Source organism: Triturus cristatus, chromosome 9 (genome assembly GCF_964204655.1).
Source record: "Triturus cristatus chromosome 9, aTriCri1.1, whole genome shotgun sequence".
NCBI lineage: Eukaryota > Metazoa > Chordata > Amphibia > Caudata > Salamandridae > Triturus > Triturus cristatus.
The window spans coordinates 450,176,110-450,191,791 of NC_140592.1; positions in this window are offsets into that span (position 1 = coordinate 450,176,110).

Consider the following 15,682-nt stretch of genomic DNA (forward strand, 5'->3'; position numbering starts at 1 on the left):
GTTTGGGAGGCTTGCAAAGGCGCATGTTTCCTCCCCCCCCCCCCCCCATGAGAGTCACAGAGCAGATGGGAGCAGACTAAAGTTGGCAGGTGTGCATAGCACTTTGGCCTTGGAGGAGATAAGGTGGGGACTAGAGGCAGCAGAGGAAGAAGGCTCTGCCTGTTATTTTTGGCAAGGGGCCCAGAAGGTTCAGCGGAAGCCTTACAGAGGAGGTGCAGTGCTTAAGGGGGATTGAAAGACACACAGAGAGCAGCTTCTGATAGTTTGAAAAAAATGAAGTAGGAAAGAGGTTCAGAGAATAGGAGTTAAAAGGTGTCCTTTTGCCATCCTTGTAACAGATTTGAATATTAGATGAAGAGATGTATTTTTAAAGCAATTTGAAAACAAGTTAGGTTTTCCTTTTTTTTTTTGAAGAGATAATTAAACATGTACTCAAGCCATTTGTTTTGAACCAGCTAGGATGAGTCAGATGTGAAAAAATGTGTGTTTAGAAAACGTGAGGAAAATGAACAGACCAGTTTATTATTTTTTTTAATTTTAGATTTAACGATCACTGTTCATAGTATAACTTAGACATGTTGGTGAATAATACATTTTGTTTTACAGGGAAGAATGTTATTTTAGAAACTGAAATGTAGTCAATTCAGGAATGTGTAGCATGTTCTTTATATTTTTATAATGAACAGAGAAAGGAAAAAATGCAATGTGATTTCTCAGGTCCTAATAAAAGTCCAGAAGTGGAGATTAAGATATAGGATTCCCCAGATTGTACTGCAAAGCGCAGCTACAGTTACTGTGCATGACAGAGCATTTAATTTCTTTACAGATGACAAGGCTAAAATCTTGGAGACACGATTCAGATTTGGTGTGCATATCTAAATACGAGCAGCTAGGAGATAAAGATCATACTAACAGGTGGGCAGACAATGAAGGGATGTATATCCCCTAGATTTTCTCAGATTTGTGATTCTTATGTGTCAGAATGCACAAGCCAGACAAGTCCCACAAAAGGTGAAGGGCTAAAGGAAAATTACCAGAGCAGATAGTGTACCTTGGGCTGCTGCCAATTGATAAAGGGAGCATGTATTCAGCAGTGAGTGAAAAAATAGTCAAGAAGGAGACTGCCCCAGTCCTTCTTGTTGTGCAGGGAAAAAGAGAGTTTCATTCTAATATCAAGGATTCAGTCGCTAAAGCGTGGGTAGAATTCTCAGATAATTCCCCAGAGCCAGCGGAGAGCTATGCAGATGGGAATGCTTTTGAAAAATATTCTTTGCAAGAAGAGTGATGCTTGTTTCTTTTTCAGGTCATGATACTGCGACGTGTTGGAGTGCGTGATGCGCAGCCCCGTGTGAGTGGGACCCCCTTCCCCCCCTTCCCCTCACCTTCCCCCCCCCAAGCTTGGAGTGATCACCGGACAGTGGAGGCTGACGTACTGTGGCTGACCGGACCGGATGGGGTCCTCCTTTGCTGAACGGACCGGATGAGGTCCTCCTTTGAGCTGATGTGTTAGAGATGGAGATGACGCGACAAGCGAGAAGGTTGTGTGTCTTTCACACATACAGACTGCTTTGTTTTCAAGTGAATAGTGAGCTGCAGAATATGCTGCAGTTGAAATTGTTTTATTGACATGAGATGAAAAGATAATGAATGAGAGCTGTGTGTCTTTCACACAGAAGAACTGTTGGTGAAAACACAAAAGAAGGTGAACAACTGAGACGTTGTGCTGCAATTTGAGCAGACATTATCTGAGCTAGAGACTGAACAGAGAAAAAACTGTTGATGTTGCTTTTAGTTTTCAGCGGGCAATTCATATTAGTTTGGCTGCCTTAGCAGTAGAAGTTCCAGTTTAACCATTAGAGACATTAGGAGCGTTCAAAAGCTTGATTCATTTATTTTGTGTATCCATTCAACAAGTATCCAGATATGTAGGAGTTATTTTTATGCTTTTCACTTTAGCATCAAGGTTATTGCTTTTACATGTATTTGGGAAATGCAGTCTTCTTTTAATTATGAGATGTAGTTTTAGACGGTTTTGCTTTCAATTAAGAAATGACATAGTTGTGCCTTTAGTTGAGGAATTTTGTTTTCGATATATGTGAATGGTAATAGTCGAAGGTCATGGGGTGGAATGTAGTGAAAGAGCCACTTTTGTAGTCTGACACCCTATGATGACCTTCAACTACCACCATTTTAATGGATTTTAGTGTGTTATTTTACCCTAGCCTTAATGTAGGATGGTCCTGCATATGCCTGCTTCTCTTCCGTCCTGTAATCTTGCTGTCTTTACTATTGGCTATGATATGGCCTCATGTCATCCTGCTTTCTGAGTTTACCTTGCTTCAAGCTTTTCTGTGTGCACAGTGGTGCTTGTAAGTTGTGTGTATGAGAATTATAGGTGCTGACTATTGCCTTTGACAAGGCCTCATGTCGGACTCTGCCTTGCTGCTGCGTGCACAGCAGTGCTTGCAAGTTGTTTGGGTTATTCACATTCAAGGGCTTGCTGTTTTCCTGAGCGATTGTTTTTGTTTAGTGTACTGTGGAAGGTCTTGTGAGAGCTTCGTCAAGACCGAGGCTGGAAGCAGTCCGAATGGAGGAAGAGACTTGAGAGCTCATTACTGCCATGAGGATGCTTGCTTGGAACTTGGCCAGTTCTGGTAAAATTCCTCTGGCGGTGGGAGGAGGTCTTTCACAAATCTTCTAGTGTGTTTAAAGCTGAGGGTTGCAGGCTGAAAAACTTGGGAGTTTGGAATCCGAGAGAGGGCAGACGTGTCTATCTCAGAGTGACCCTGGTTTCTGAAGCTCTGATCCCCGGCTGTGTGAAGGCCCCCTCGGCTGGAAGTGAGCTAAGATGTTAGGTGATGTATTGAGTTTTGTGGTTATTGTCATTGTGATGTGAGCCAGTGGCTGTGATTGTTTGAGGTGTTTTCCTTGTGGTGAAAACCATAGGTTTCAGGCACGTTATAGTTAGGAATTAGCATTTAAAAACCTTAGAAATTCACTGAAAAAACCATAGGTTTCAGGGGCGTTATAGTCAGCTGGACTTTTCACTCGTACAAAACCATTGAAATTCCCCCGTTATAGTTAGTTCAGCTAACTATAACTCGCGCACCCTAAGGTTTTTTAAATGCTAATTCCTAACTATAACGTGCCTGAAACCTATGGTTTTTTCAGTGAAATTCAAAGGTTTTTTAAAAGCTAATTTCTAACTATGCCTACAGAGATAGGACATGTGAAGAAAGAAGAAAGAACGCACAGAAAGAAAAAAAAGAAATGCAGAAAGAAGCAACAGAAGTCCTCAAAGACGAAGAAAAGTGCAGGAAGAAGGATAACGTGCAGAAAGAACAAACAGAAGAGCAGAAAGAAGCCTTGTTTCAAAATCATCCTGTACCCTCAACTTTTTCAGACGGATACTGGTGGTAACTGAGTCTGACTAACCATCCTAGAGCCAGTGCTATGTTAAAAGACACTCCGAAAACAGTGAAACCACCTACATACACTAGGGAACACGATGCGTTGGGATCACCGTGTGATCAGCATGACCTCCTCTGTAAGCCCCTAGTATATAATAGGGCAGGGGATTAAAACTACCTCTTAGAACGCGCCGCAGGGCGTGTTTGCACACGTCACCTCAGGCCCCGTCCCCTCACTTCCCCACTGTGTAAACACCCCCTGTGGCCGTTTTAAGCTGGAAGATTAAGTCACCTTGAATCCTGATGGTCCCTAAGGTCCAACTAGACCACTAGGTACCTCCAGTAAGCGCCACAGAGCTGCGTTGCAGAGAGGTGTAAAAAGTGGCACGGCCTGGACCACCTCTCTGCAACGCAGCTCAGTGGCGCTTACTGGAAGCACCTGGTGGGCTAGTTAGCCCCCAGGGGCCCTCAGGATTGAAAGGGAATTATTTCCCCAACTTAAAACGCGCCATAGGGCGTGTTTGCACATGTCACCTCAGGCCCCGTCCCCTCCCTTCCCCACTGTGTAAACACGCCCTGTGGTCTTTTTAAGTTGGAAGATTAAGTCCCCTTGAATCCTGAGGCTCCCTAGGGGTAAAATAGCCTACTAGGTACATTCAGTAAGCGCCATTGCAGAAACGTGTAAAAAGGGGCACGGCCTGCACCACCTCTCTGCAACGCAGAGCAGTGGCGCTTACTGGAAGCACCTGGTGGGCTAGTTGGCCCCCAGGGTCCCTCAGGATGGAAAGGGAATTATTTCCCCAACTTAAAACGCGCCACAGGGCGTGTTTGCACACGTCACCTCAGGCCACGTCCCCTCCCTTCACCACTGTGTAAACGCGCCCTGTGGCCGTTCTAAGTTGAGAGATTAAGTCCCCTTGAATCCTAAGGGTCCCTAGGGTCACACTAGCCCACTAGGTACCTCCAGTAAGCGCCACAGAGCTGCGTTGCATAGAGGTGTAAAAAGGGGCGTGGCCTCAGAACACCTGTCTGCAATGCAGCTCCCTGGCGCATACTGGAGATAACTGTTGGGGTAGTTGGCCCTCAGGGACCCTCAGTATTGAAGGGGAATTAATTCCCCAACTTACAACTGGCCAGGGGGCGCGTTTGCAGAGTGCTGCAAGGAGGAGGCGTGGCCTCCAGCGCGATGCCGGTCTTTTATTTATTTTATTTTTTTAAGAAGGAGGGCTGTGTGGCCCCCCTTTTCTAATTTATTGGCCCTGGGGACCCCATCCCTCAGGGCCTGCACCCTAATTTTTTGTTGTTGAAAAAAATAAATATGGAAGGGGGGTCACATGGCCCCCCTCCCAAGGCCTTAATCGGCCCCGGGGACCCCAACCCTCGGGTCATGGCCTTTTTAATTTTTTTAATTCTTTAGGAGGGGGGCTGCGTTGCCCCCCTCCTCAGGCCTCTTATGGCCCCGGGGACCCCATCCCCAGGGGCCGGCCTTTGTTTTTTATTATTTTAAAAAATATATATTTATAGAAACACCTAGGACATGCTGGACAAACCGTATGTACCCATCACCATGCGATTTGCGTGATATTCATTAAAAGGCGACTATGCATACAATGAATCCACGTGGAATGTATTTACACCACTAGTGAAGCTCTGACATGTCTGATGCCCTACCGTGCCTAATCCCGCCGCCCCCGCCGGTGGGTACTCTCCAAGTAGACACCCTTGTCGTTTATATATACAAACATGGGTAGCTATTGACGGGCACATTTAATACACATGCACACCAAGCCATTCAAAGGGGATTCAATAAAAATTCGACCAAACTATGCAAGAAACCCCCCTCACGGTTAAAAAAACACACATCCACTGCCGGATGTGTAATACTTTTTATTTTACTCAGTGGAAAGGAGACGAACCTCACTTGAGAGTCACAGCGTGCTCTTGGCTGAGCCCAATGCTGTGTTACACCCACCAGTGCTCGCCGACTGCCACACACCTCTGTGTTGTATTCCACCAGCTAGTGCGTATGCTATGACACTCTATAGCCCATGTGTAATGTAACACCACCCCGTGAATATTTCATGCCACACTTGCCTTCGCACAGTTATATTGCCCCATCTAACGTGCCTTCCTCGATGCCTATGTTATAACGCACAGCGCTATGCCATACATATTACAATCTGGGATCCATATCTTTGTCACAGTGCATATGCAACGTTACAATCCCCAGCACATATTTTATATTACAACTTTAGAGACTAGTTAGGTTACACAACACTGCCCTGTGCATATTACACTCCAAGGAGCATACCGCATAGCACGCGCTAGTGCCTGTGCTATCTTGCGCTCTCCAATGAATCTGTCATTGCGCACAATGTATTGCATATTATATTTCACGCCCTGGTTCATCTTATATCACACTTTTGGTGCATAGTTTATACCATATCCTATATCTAGTTTTCATTTTCAATCGTGCTCTCAGGACTATGTTCTATATAACACTGCGTCCACCTACCCTTTTTACGGGCATTACATTTTGCGATGGGGGTGGAGGGTCAAGGGGTGTTTCTGCCAAGTGAGCCCGGAGTCAGTCACAAACGTCCTCTTCTTCCTGAATAAAAGTGAGATTATGCTGCCTACTTGTTCATATTTTAAGTAGTTTGCACAGACACACATTTTAAAAACAATAAGGTTCCTAATACCCACCTTCTCTGAACAGTTAGCTTGCTGCCCTATCCACCTCCTCCCTATCCTCTGTTGTCTGAATCCAAGGACTATCCTCCTCCCTCCTGCCATGCATGGTCTGATGTACTGCCACTGTCCTCCATTTAGCATGATGTACCAGTCCACTCCTCCTGCCCTCCATTGCCCAATTCTATGGCCCATCATTGACCTCCTGCTTAGCCTCTGTGCTTAGCTTGCTGCCCCTATTCTCCTTCCCCCTGCCCTCCGATGTCTTTGTGCATGCCCCTGCTCCATCCTTTTTGCCCACCATGTTCCATGGATCTGCCACTCCTATCTACTCTGAGTGCTCTGTTGAGCTGCCACTCCCCTCCCACCTGCCTAGCATTGTCAGATGACTGTAACCTGTCCCTGCCACCTAAACCCTGCCTGTCCACATGCCATGCCCCTATCCCATTCCTCCTGTCCTTCATGGTCCATTTTACTGCCACACCCTTCAGCCCTCCCTGGTCTTTTGTGCTGCAACTGCTCCTCCTGCCTGCCCCACGTGGTGTGTTGTGAGGCTCCTTCCCCTGAACTCTCTTATCTGTGCCCAGGTGCTGACCCTCCCTTCTATCCTCCATGGTCCTTTGTGCATGCCCCTGCACCCTCCTTCTTGCCCATCATAGCCATTGTGCTGCCACTAACCCTCCCGCTTGCCATGCATGGTCTTCTGTGCTGCCATGGCCCCTCCCACCTTCCCTGTGTGGTCAGCTAGCTGCCCCTGACCCCCTCCCACCTTCCCTCCATGGTCTGTGTGTATGCCATCACAGTCTCACTGTTGCTCTTCATGGTGTGTCTTGCTTCTAGTGCCCATCCTGCCTGACCTCCATGGCTATCTTGCTGCTCCTGCCCTGCCCCCTTGCCCCCAGCCCTCTGTTTCCATGTGCAGACCCCTATTCCCTCCCTCCTGGCTTGTCTGTTCCATTGTAATGCCCCTGATCCGTCCCTCCTGCCCTTTATGGTCTGTTATGCTGCAGCTTTCTCTCCTGTCTGTCCATTATGGTCAGCTAGCTACCATTGCCTCTTTCCCCTCTGTTCTCTGGTGTCCATGTGCATGGCCCTGTCTCCTCCCTATTGCTTTCTATGGATTGTTGTGCTGCACTCCCGTCCCGCATGCCCTGTGTAGTGTATTGTGCTGCTGCAAACCCTAATGCCTGCCCAGTAGGGTCATTTTGGTGCACCTCTCCATGTCCCTCCTGTCCTCTGTTATCCAAGTCCATTTCCCTACCCCAATTCCTCCTGCCTACCATGATCCAATGTACCATACTTGCGAACATTTTGAACTTGGTAAGAGGGAGATTTTGAAAAAAAACTGGGGTATTGATTTTCCCCTTTGAGTTACATTGAAAAAGAGGAGATTGTAGTAAGGAGACAGATCAAATAAAGCCCATTTGAGCTTAAAAACATTGGACGTTTCCTGGCTGAAACGGGTCTGTTGGCATGTATGGTTGTACTACCACTGCCTCTTCCTTCAGCCCACATTGGTCTATTATATTGCTACACCCTCTCTTGCCAGTCCTGTATTGTTGGTTTGTTGCCCATGCCCCCCTTTCCACTGCCCTCCATAGTCTGTTGTGCTGCCACTGCCCTTCCTGCCTTCCCAGTGTGGTCAAATTGTTTCCTCTGCACTCTCCTACCTGCCTTCAATTTTCAGAGTCCGTGCCCCTGGTCTCTGCCTCTCAACAGTATCCCAATGAACAACTAGATTGCTAACATTCTATATTTCTTACAAAAGTTTGAAACACCTGACATCATCTTGATGTAATCAAAACTGTAATACTTAGAGCATTTCCTTTAGAAATTACATATATGAGAGGGTCTTATTTGCATCAAAATTATGGTTAGTGCTCTAAAAAACTAAAATGAGGACATATTTTCTGAGTTTTCAAATAGCGACAAAGAACTTTTAAATTATTTGTAATCTTTATGTTTTTTGATCCACTTGACCACTTGATTAAATGTTGCACTTAGGGGAGAGGATGTGGTGTTACTTTCAGAGCTGCAGACTTTGCAACGGGGGAACCAGGTTGGAGTTTCTGCTTCAGCTCAACATTCTGTGATTCTGGTCAAATCACTTAATCTCCCCATGTCTACAACCAAAATGAATTTGATCTTGTGTGATGTAACCAATGCTCATGTAAAGCACTACAATACCTGACAAGTCTGCACTATATAAAACTGCAAATACACAAAAAATAAGTGTTTTGCACACTTCTGTCATTGGGCTACATTTGGGCTACATCTGGGTGATATTTGGGCTACATTTGGGCTTTTTTTTCTCTGGTGGCCATCTTGTGAGATTTATTTGTTATGAAGTTTCCTAAATTCCTCATTTAATGCAGTCTCCTCAGTAGGAAATGCTTTCAGTTTTTTACTTTGATTCCATCAAGAAGGTATTCAGATATGTCACACATTTGCCATAAATTCTGAATGTTAGCACTCTAAGTTGCTCATTAGATCACTGTAGTAAAGCTACTGCTCACCACGGAAGTCTGCTGCTGGTATTAAAAGTGCATGTTTCAGTCTGCATATCAGAATTTTTTAATGAAATAGAAGAGGATTTGAGAAGTCACTCAAAATGTGCCCTAATTTTTCTTTCTTCAGCACTAATCATAATTTCTATGGCAAAATGAACCCCCTCATTGTGTTCCTTTTTAAATTAAATGTTTTAAGTGTTACCACTTCATTCCAATCAAGATGGCTTCAGGTGTGCCATACTTTTGTCAAAAGTAAGACTGTTAGCGCTCTAGTTGTTCGTTAGAACACTCTGGGACATTCTGTCATTGGGCTATACTTGGGCTACATTTGGGCTCTTTTCTCTCTGGTGGCCATCTTGGGAGATTTATTTGTTATGAAGTTTCCTAATTTCCTCATTTACTGCAGTCTCCTCAGTAGGAAATACTTTCAGTTTTTTACTTTGGTTCCATCAAGAAGGCATTCAGATGTGTGTCAAATTTGCCATAAATTCTGAATGTTAGCACTCTAGGTGCTCATTAGATCACTGTAGAAAAGCTACTGCTCACCAGGGAAGTCTGCTGCTGGTATTCAAAGTGCATGTTTCAGTCTGCATGTCAGAATTTGTTTTTATGAAATAGAAGAGGATTTGAGAAGTCAAAATGTGCCCTAATTATTCTTTCTGCTGCACTAATCATAATATCAATGGCAAAATAAACCCCCTCATTTTGTTCCTTTGTAAATTAAATGTTTTAAGAGTTACCACTTTATTCCAATCAAGATGGCTTCAGGTGTGCAATACGTTTGTCATAAGTAGGACTGTTAGCGCTCTAGTTGTTCTTTAGAACACTCTGGGAAGCTGCAGTAGAACACAAAAGGAATCAACTGACAGGCTCTGCCCTTGTTGGATGTACATGTTTTACTGAGAATGTCAGACTTCATTCTCACATGACTGAGAAATGTGAATTTACAGAAACTATGCTCTCAGTTTAGCTTATAGATCACCTTCCAAACTTCTGTGGGAAAAGCATGAGAAAATAGTTCTCTCAAACATGATTCATGATATCACAGCAGAAGGCTTTTTCACACGGTAAAATCACCTTAGAACACACCACAATTCGTAAAATGAGTATGGTACCATCAACAAATTATTTATAATGTAACTGAAGTCTTAAAACCTATTAACTGCAATGCTTTTTAATGAGGTGCTATCATGTATATTGGTCCCAAGATGGCTGCCAACACTTCTTGGATGAAGTACTGACAGCCAATCAAATCTCACAATAGATGTGTGGTTAGGCTCCGCCCAGATATATCTATCTTTTTAACTCTAATTTTCTCAGGAACTACTGAACGTATTTACACCATTTAAGCAAAAGGCACGAGTCTGAACTGAGGACTACCTCTTTGCCAAATTTGGTGTAATTCCGTTCAGCAGTTCGGGCTGTAGCTGCCTCAACAGGCCCTATAGAAAAATGCATGGGGAAAACGCGTTTTGGGACCCCCCTTTTTTCTCGGCCCCTGCTTGACGCATCACCGTGAAATTTTCAGGATAGGAGCGGACCGGAGCTGGCCAAAAGTTTGGAAAATTTCGCGAAGATTCGTCAATCGGCGCCAACGTTATTCCAAATAGAATGTTGCGGATTTCCTATGGAAAATAGGTCCTAACTATAACTACCTACTGGCGACTGCCAGTAGGTTATATATTATATATATATTTTATATATATATATATTTCTGATCTCTTGCAGGATGTCCAGTGTATCTTATATCACTTATTGCTTATTAATCAGTATTATAGTTTGCTCTGTTAATGATTCATGCCTTTAGATTATAAGTTTGCTACATATATTTGAATCTTATGCATTTGGTATCTGAGACAGCCTTTGTTTAGAGAGCATTATGTAATAAACCCCAAGCCTTATTCTAAAAGTGATAGAGTCTTTGCATTTTGTTAAATAAAACCCCTTTTTAAAAGGTGCTGTTTGTTTTGTGTTGAAGTCTTGCTGTGCCAGGGGTGGTAAGACATGCTCAAAAGTGTATATTATTCAAAGGTGCAGTGGTATATTTGCCTCCCAGGTGGGAGTGCAGGGATTGGGTGTGGCTTATTGGTGAGAAGCCACATTCAAAACAACCGCATGTAACACTGGTGAGCTGGCAGGACATGGATGTGAAAAAAGGTGTCCTGCAAGTCCAACGCTACCATCCAGAGTCTAGGGCAGTCAGGACCTGAGCCAGAGTGAGCATCTTGAACTTCTCCTTCCGGAGGAAGCGATTGACATCCCGGAGGTCCAAGATAGGGCGCAAGCCCCCCTTGTCCTTCTTGGGGACCAGAAAGTAGTGGGAATAACAACCACGTCCTACTTCTGGCCCAGGAACGCGCTTGATGGCCCCCTTGGCCAGGAGGACCGAGACTTCCTGATGGGAGAATGGCCAAATGATCCCCCAACATGCGGTGGTACCGAGGCGGCATGGCTGGAGGGGAAGACAGAAAGGGGAGCGAGTAACCTTGGCAGATTATCTGCAGCACCCACTTGTCCGACGTGATATCGCACCAGTGGTGGTGAACCCTGCCACCCACTGGCGTGGGGTGCCCCCTGAAGCTCGGATTAGGAAGGTTTTGAGGCGGAAGCAGCGGGGTGGAAGTGGACTGACCCACACGCAGGTTACCCGACCTACCCCTGCGGAACCCACGTCCGCGGCCTCACTGAGGCTGGTTCTGCACAGGCTTGCTGGAAGAGCTCGCCTGGGTACCCCTGCCCTGGCCACGAAAGGAATGAAATCCCGTCGTGGCAGGGTTTTTCAAGGAAAGACCCAAAGACTTGGCCGTGGCAAGAGAGTCTTTAAAGCACTCCAGGGCATTGTCAGCCTTATCACCAAAGAGGCGGGAGCCATCGAAGGGCATGTCCATGAGTGAGCTCTGGACCTTGGGTGAGAACCCAGTGGAAAGCAACCAAGCGTGGCGCCGCACCACCACCACCGTCGTGGAAAGCGCCCGGCCCAACAAATCAGAGGTGTCCAAACCACACCTGATGGCAAACTTCGCCGCATCCTTGCCCACCGCAATCGCTTGGGAAAGGACAGCCTGGACCTCCTCAGAGCACTGAGGAAGAACCTCCGCCACCGAATCCCACACTGCGTGGGAGTAACAGCCCAAGAGCAGGCAGCATTAACCGACCTCAACCCCAAACTGGCTGATTAGAACAACCTCTTGCCATATTGGTCCAGGCTCTTAGAGTCCTTACCGGCGGAGCCGAGGGAAAGGCAATATAGAGGCCTGAATGACCAGGCTCTCAGGCGTGGGCTGAGTGGTCAAAAAGGCGGGATCACCAGGTGCCGAGCGATCACTCCTAGTGACGCTCTTATCCATCGGCGCCCCCGAGGCCGGCTGCAACCAAGTGCCCAAGAGGACTTCGGTATGGGCCTCATTGAAAGGGAGCAGCGGCTCGGACGACGTAGACGTCGTCTGGAGCACCTCCGTAAGGAGGTTGGTCTTAAGGGCCCCCGTAGGGAGGTCGAGATGGAGAGTCTCCGCGGCTCCACACAGCACCATAGTGTAGGAAGCGCCCTCCTCCATAGTAGGCGGAGGCAAGGCAAACCCCGGGTCAGAAGAAACATCAAATTCACCCGCATCTTGAAGGTCATCCACCCAATCCTGCTCGGAGTCACACTGCCGCCCAAGAGGGTCCTCGGAGCCGTCCCAGTCCTCATACGGCTCCAGGGTGGAAGGAGCGGGCCGAGGCGGTAGGACAGGAGCCGGAGAGGCAGCAGCGCAGGCCAGGGCTGACCCGGAACCAGATCCCAATGAGGATCCCAGGTTGGAACTAAATGGTCCGAGAACCGGGGCAGGGGCGGGATAAATGGCACCCAGTTCGGCGCCTGTGGCGGTGCTGGGGCCGGACCCAAGGGCAGCGCCGGGGCCGGAGCCAGCGGCGTTGCACCTTGTGGTGCCGGGACCGGAGCCGCGGGCGCTGGATCCAGTTGCTCCGGGGCTGGCGCCGGAGGCAGTGCCGCCGGGTTAACACGATCTGGACACGGGGCCTGCAGGCGCACCAGCGGGAGCCCGAGGCCTAAATAGGCGGTCCAAGGCAGCAAGAAACTCTTGCCTCTGTTCAGGAGTCGCCGACGGACCCGGGTATAGCGGGTAGGCTGCGGGACTCCCAGGCTCCAGAGGATCCACAGGGGCGGACCCCCTGTCACCCTCGTCTGCCTCCGGGGAGCGACGGGGGGATGGCGGAGAGCGAACACGCTTCTTCGACTTCTTGTGGCTTCGCTTACCGGAATCGGAAGGGGAAGACTTAGAGTCCGAGGAGCAACAGCTCCGGTCCCGCGAACAGCCCCTAGACCTAGAGCGGCGGTGAGAGGAGTGCTGGACCTCCAGCAACTTCCGTCGCCGCTCCCGTAATGCCTTCGGGGCCATGGCACGGCAGTCCCGACAATCCCGGGAGTTGTGGCCATTCTCCAGGCAGTAGAGGCAGACATCATGGGGGCCTGCCACCGACATATTACGGTGGCACGACCCACAAGACTTAAAGCCGGGCACCTCTACGTGCACCAGGAGACAAAAGGAGACAAAAAGTCTCAAAAAAGTGGTCAAAAAATGACCGAGGTACGTGCTCAATCCGGATCTGCACTTTCGGCGCGGAAAAAGAAAGAACTGACATCAGGGCGCATGGGTGGCACCTAAGTAGTCTCCGTGATGTCATTCCGGCGCGTACGACGCCACTGACGGACGCAGAGCCGCACGAAGCCACCTACTGGCGCGCAGGGGTACTGCGAAGCACAAAACTTTCCAGATCCAGTCTGACGCCTGGGGATTATTCTAAGGTAAGAAATCTATCACTAACGTGTCTCTTTCAGATATTCTGTGCTAGGGATCATGGAGACAAGAGGCACGATGCAAAGAAACAGATTTATGCGGGTGTGAACGCCATGGACAGGTGAGTAAAAGGAATATTCGTGTTCCTCCAGATGTTGGAGGTGCCACACATCACAAATCCCATGTTGGGTCAACCAGTCTCCAAGGTATCTGGTAGTTCAGCAACAGGCTGCCTCTCCAAGGAGGGGTGGGGTTTGGGTGAAATCGGGCAGTTATTATCTATGTCTAGGATTTAGAGAAAGTCCCCAAGCCATATGGCAGGAGTGTGAGGGTCACGTAACAGTGCCGTGCAAGTTTGTCCACGAAGGCTGGATAGCCTGCGTTGGGGGTAAAGACCACCACCATCGCTAGAGGCCTGCCATCAAGTCATCCTTCTACTGCAACATATTTACCACCTGTGTCAATCATGTGGGAGTCCGGGACAAAGGGAACCCCTGGGGCAACCCAAATGAGGATCCTCTCTAACATAGGCCAAGAACATGGGGCCATGTACCTGGCACCTAAAGTTTGTGCATAATTTAATGAGCTATGCTTGTGGTGCTTCTCTTGAAGAAACGCATTATATACATGCTGCTGTTTGCGATAGGTGTGGACACCATGGCGCTTGACCCGAGTGGCTATACCTTGCACATTCCAGGTTATGAAAATTTATTTAGGGGATGTGTGCTTATAAGAAGCAGTTATGTAGGTAGTAGAGCAGTGGATAATAAGTTGTATATACAGATTACCAGGGGACTCCTAGAGAGATTGTCTTCCTATCCCCCTGTCTCCGCCTGTCTGTAGCTTACATGGCTGGGGATCAGGGTAGCTCGTGTTAGGAGTTTTAGTCCTCAAAAATACCCCATCCACTGCCATACTTCAAATTACCATACAAAATAAATCAAGAAACTAAACAGTGAAATCTGCCAGTCCATTACGGTAAACTGAGGTGTGGATAGCAGCAAATCAGGTAGCTCGGTAGATAGTGCCACCAATGAGCAGTCCTCCAAGGCATAACAGTTCTCTTATTCTCCCCCATCTGCCAACCATAGCCCACCCACACAATGGAGCATTAGGCTTACCACCCTGAGGAAGCAGCAGGCCAAAGTCACAAGTAATGAGCGATACAGGGTGTCAGTAATGGGCCCCTGGTGTCGTCGCAAGTGAAGACCACTGTACCATCAATAAGATGGGATTAGAGGCACTCTCGGACCGCAAGACCTCAAAGGGATTATGGATGTGCAGCAGTACCCCCTTTACCACCTGTGCCCGTTCACAGGCTGCCTGGTCCAATGCTGGTGTAGAGCGGGGTTTCTGGGGACGGTGCTATCATCATTGCGGTGTGAGCCATTCCTCGGAATTGGGAGATGGCACTGGCAGCTCCGCTAGGCCCCTTGCAAGCAGCCATGTCAAAGCTTCTTTCGGGGTCAGGAAGAAGTGAGTGTGGTCTCCGTCTGTGACGCAGAGCTTTACGGGGAACAGGGAGCATATTTAAGCCCCAAAGCATGTAGTTAGGTACTCAAAGCAGTGCTGGAGGTTCGTCAAAGCTGCACCGCTACAGTGTAATCCAGATACGGTGTGATTCTGCAGTTCTCAAAACGCCATGGCCTTTTTATCTGAAAAAACTGGAGAAGCAAGTCTCTGTCCCTGTAGTTAAGGACTTAGGCAGTCACCAGGTGAGGACGTTGCCACGGTAGCGGGGGACGACCTGGCAGTCGGTGGGCTTGTTCAATGGGGAACAATTCCGGAATTCTGCTGGCCAACACCGTTTCAGACTGTTTGAGGAAGAGTTCAATGTTAGGGCCTTCAGCGCATTGTGGAAAACCTATTAAACACACATAGTTACATCAAGAGCGACCATCAGAGTCCTCTACTCTTCATTGCAGGGATAAAATAATAAATATCAGTTTTATCTCCTTTACTTGGGCCTGTAGATCTTGCCCTGTGGGATGCAGGATGGATTCAGTGTTATCAATTTGTTCCACTAGCTTGCGGTCGTCCGCACGGAGCAGTCCGGCATCCAAGGATACCAAGTCAATTGTGGACTTCAGTGCTGTCTTGGTGTCAAGTGTTACTTGTAAGATGCGCTTAAATTGGGCAGAGAGGCGGTCTAAGGTAGCCTCAAGGTGGCATAGAGGTCCGTCTCCTTCCACTATATCACCCGGGTTAGAGGCTGTCGCCCAGCGTGGCAGGATTCTTGCTTGGCTTAGGCTTCACCATAGTCAATGGGGGCCAT